The sequence below is a fragment of the Microcaecilia unicolor genome, chromosome 2 (assembly GCF_901765095.1).
Source record: "Microcaecilia unicolor chromosome 2, aMicUni1.1, whole genome shotgun sequence".
NCBI classification, from domain to species: Eukaryota; Metazoa; Chordata; class Amphibia; order Gymnophiona; family Siphonopidae; genus Microcaecilia; species Microcaecilia unicolor.
The window spans coordinates 251,336,686-251,341,243 of record NC_044032.1 but is presented as its reverse complement, the minus strand read 5'-3'; the positions used below and the strand labels follow the sequence as shown (position 1 = coordinate 251,341,243).

General features: G+C 40.9%; 1 pseudogene; it reads left to right on the top strand.

Moving 5' to 3' along the window:
* The first annotated feature begins 754 nt into the window (after positions 1-754).
* On the top strand, positions 755-873 carry LOC115463869 (annotated as a pseudogene).
* Positions 874-4,558: the final 3,685 nt, after the last annotated feature.

The following is a 4,558-nucleotide window of genomic DNA, read 5'->3' as shown; positions in this document are numbered from 1 at the left end:
GCCTCCAAAACCCACTCTACCCACATGTATGTGCCCCCTTCACCCCTAAGAGCTATGGTAGTGTTGTACATTTGTGGGTAGTGGGTTTGGGGGCTCAGCACCCGTGGTAAGGGAGCTATGCATGTGGGAGCTATTTCTGAAGTCCACCGCACTGACCTCTAGGGTGGCCAGTTGGTGTCCTGGCATGTCAGGGGGGGCCAGTGTACTATGAATCGTGGCCCCTCCCATGACCAAATGGCTCGGATTAGGACGTTTTTGAGCTGGGCGTTTTTATTTTCCATTATCGCTAAAAAAAAACAAACGCCCAGCTCAGAAATGAACAAATCCATGGCATTTGGTCCGTACAAACCGTATTTTCGAAAAACAAAAAAGACGGCCATTTTTTTTCGAAAATATTGTCTGTCCCTCCTCTTCACGTACCCGTTTTCGGACATAGACGCCCATGGAGATAGGCGTTCGCGTTCGATTATGCCCCTCTATGCCTTACTTTGTATTGTTGTTTGAATATTTTTACTGCTGTAATTATCTGTTGCTTACTGTATGTTTTATTTCTTCTTACTGTACACTGCCTTGAGTGAATTCCTTCAAAAGGCGGTAAATAAATCCTAATAAATAAATAGTAGGGGATAATTGAAAGTGCCCCACCCTTTCTCTTATCCTCTACTTCTTATTCCTTGCCCTCCACCCCCTTTCTAAATCATATTGCCTGTTTAATCATTTTCATTCTGAATTGTTCTTAAAAATCTAAAATCTTGCCTATGGCCAAACCACACAGAATGCGCCTGATCCCGTCTGATCTCAGAAGCTAACCTGGGTCGGACCTGGCTAGTACTTGGTCAGGAGACCACCTGGGAATACCAGGTGCTGTAGGCTTTAAAAAAAAAAAGGGAGTTTCCAAAATGGCGGCATGCCGCAACCGTGGTTGAGACCACTCGAAAGGAGCTGTGGAACAAATACTCTTTTACCTCAAAAATATGCCGCACACCAAGCGAAAAGGAACGGTTAAGACTGGAGCCTCGTCGGTCAGGACCTCCTCTCCTTCACAGCCGACAATCGAGAGGTTCGCCATAAGAACGCCAGACCAAAGAACTGGGAGCTGCCCTGCTATCTCCTTGGCAGGAGAACTTCGAGACTTGGGGCTTGGTGTCACCCTTTCGCCCCGGGACCTCAACCTACCACCGCTACCCGAAGGCCACCTCTCTCCTGTTGGGACGCCCGAACTTGAAGTCGTTGACGGTATTTCCTAAGTAAGAGGTCTAAGTGAGAGGAGAGCCGACAGAGGTTTGAAACCATTGAGTTCTCAACCTTACAGAGTTTCTCTGTTAAAACCTGAGACGGTAACTTTAGAGAGCATATGGGATGCTCTCCAACAGCTTGATACTAAGCTTTCTAACTCTTCAGATGAATTGACAACACTCGTGAGTACAGTAGATACTCTTATTAAATCCATAGATACAATTAAAACTGACTCTAAAATTCAAATGGCTGAACTTAAAACAAACTTAGAAAAATTACAAGGATCTTCTAATAAGATTATAAAAGACAATGGCTTGATCCATAAGAAACTGGAACAGTTGGAAAATTATAATCGTAGATTGAATTTGCGTCTTCTAAACTTTCCAAGAGTGATGGGGATCAGTCCTCTAGAAGCTTTTAAAAAATATTTGATAGAAGTCTTGAAATATTCTCCTGATCTTATACCACCACTAAATCGTATCTATTATATTCCACAAAAGAAGAAAAGCGAGCTTGATGTGGAATTGGAGTCACAAGCAAAAAAAAAAAAAGGATGGTCAAAATTTAAATTTGACTGAGCTCCTAGAGTCCTCATTAACTGAGGACTCTGAAAGAACAACTTTAATTGTTTCCTTTATACTGTATTTGAACAGGATTTAGAAGCGGTTAAAAGATTATTCTTCAGGAATGCACAGTCCCTATTTTGCGGGGCTAAGCAAACACAGGAGAGAAGAAGGGCTTTTTTTAGCCATAAGAAAAGAGGCCCTAGCAATAGGAGCCTTTTTTTACATGAATTATCCATGTAAATGTGTAATAAGATACCTAGGGCTTAAATATATCTTCTTTAATCCTGAACATTTAAAAGTATTTGTGGATTCTAAAAAAGTGTTAGTAACTTAGTATCTATGATTGAGTTTGTGATATTGAAGTTTGGATAGGTGTGTAAAGCTATATTCATGTTATCTTATACCTTTTTTTTTCTCTTTCCTGGAATATTGAGTAGACTCCTCCTCTATTTTTAGTGGTCTAAAGAAAACATGTAAAAGATATTGATCTTTTGTTTGTATTTCATTTGCTTCTTTTCAATTTGAATTTGCCTAGTCTGTATTTCCATGCAAGTATTTTACTTGTTATGATGTAAGTTTAAACATATAAATAATAAATAAATAAATAAATCTAAAATCTTACTGTATTTGTTACACATTTTTGAGCAGAAAGAGAAGACACGCCCTTGCTGAAAACATTTAATTGAAAGGGAATACATTATGACTTGGTTTGAAGTTGGCAAAGACTTGATATGCAGTAAAGACCTGCTGGAAATTCAGAATTCAAAACTTAAAAAAAAGGAACTTGTAAGCATCGAAAAAAAGAGGTCCATTTAATCTGTGGAACCTAGTTTTGTTTTTTGCCGACACATTTTCAGTGGTTGTGGTTGGTGAGTTTGTAAAGCATTGCATGGAAGTGATAAGGAAATGGTGCTTCACTATAATATTTATACTCCTTTAGTTTATAGATAAATAGACATAGATAAATAGATCTGAAATTGGACATCACTCACTGTATGGGACAAAGTGCTAGAGCTTTGTTTTAACTGAGAGACATGACAATTTATCTGAAGCTATATTGAGCTCCTTATAACTGTAGGCCCCAGAACGGTGTTAAGTATTCTCTTTCCCCTGGAGTCAGTACTGAACTAGTGTTACTGTATTCACCTTACATATGTTGGGTCTCCTGTAACTGTCTTACTTTGTTCATTCTGTTTCCCCCCCCTCTATCTTAACAAGCAAAACCTACTTGGACAATTAGTATCAAAAACTATATAAAATCATTGAAAAGCTGTTAACTAGGTGAGTCTAATTCATTATTCATCTTTAATGTTTAGAGCTGTTACTATGATTTTTTTTTTCCTCTAAGATTGTTTGTGATAGCATCCAAAACGTTGATCTTTAGTTCTTGGAAACTTCAGAGCAATCTTGAAGGTTAGGAAACCTACTGGGGCCCTGACTCAAACTCCCACACCTGCACCTGCCCTAATAACAGTGTTACAAACAAGCTAATTTGCTTAGCCTATCATTTAAACCATTATCTCTAATTGGTAATTAGTTCATTGGTATTATTACTCTCATGGGATGCCTATAATTATACAGCTTGTGCTACACCTTTCTATGTTTAAAGACAGAAAATGAAATGCTCTCACTCTGCATGGAATCCTTCTGCATTCACAGCCCATAATCTATATAAATAAATAAATAAAAGATCTGATCTATAGGTGGGACATAGATTAGAAAACATCACGCACTGTTTAGTCTTTATTGCCCTGGATGGGAGTCAAACAAGGCCAATCCCTTTCTTCTGAACCTCCCTTGGTGACCCTGAGATGCCAAGTTACTCAGTTCCAGGCTGGAGACTTTTTGACCAGTCTTGATTTTGAACTTACATCACAAAGCAGTATGGGGTTTGCACTCCCATTGAAATCAGTGCTGCAAGTTCCATTGTGTATCAGAATGGGGTGGTTGGAAATCCAAGACTGCCCCAAAATATCCAGCCTGGAACTGGATAACATGCATCTCTGGTGACCTGTGCCCAGTAGTGACAGTAAGCATGGGGTCTGTGAGTTATTGAATGTTCACACATCCTGCCTCCTCCTCCTGTGTGGGCTGAAAATCCATGCAGAGTACTGAGGTCCAGGCCACCGAGGGGGGGGGGGGGTGCAAGATTCCCTGGGCCTGGCCTCCAAGGAGGGTCTGGCACTCGTGATTGAGAGAGACTTGGCTCTTGTTATTTCACAAGTAGTGGGACACAGCAGAAAGAAGAACCTGTGGCAGGCAGTTTAGTTTCTCTTGATTGCTGCTGCAGGGGAAGGGTGGGGGGACAGCAGGGTGGCAGATTGTTTGCTCCAGGCCCAGCTTTGTCTCTTCTTGGCGGCCCTGCTGAGGTCTGCAAGCATACTGTCATACAGGGCTCTGTGTTGAGTGCTGCTACTGTTGCCGCTGCTGCAGCTGCTGTCTTCATGCTTTGGATAAGTGAGGGGAAGAGGAAGTAAATGAGAGAGGGAATTGAGTGTGGAGGTCTGCTATTTGGTTTTCATCATCATCTGGGGTCATATAAAATTTTAAAGTCTTAAAATGGGATTATATTGGATAAACGTTTGGGAAGCACACTTTATGAAGAATGTAGACATGCATGTTTATGTTAGAGACTGAGACAAAGGAAACTCAGACATGCCTTGTATCATGCAGTTGGTGTATGACACAAGCATTCAGGGCCCTTCTGCAGCTCACACTCCTAAGTGCTGTGGCCTCATGCATTGGCTCCCTTCTCC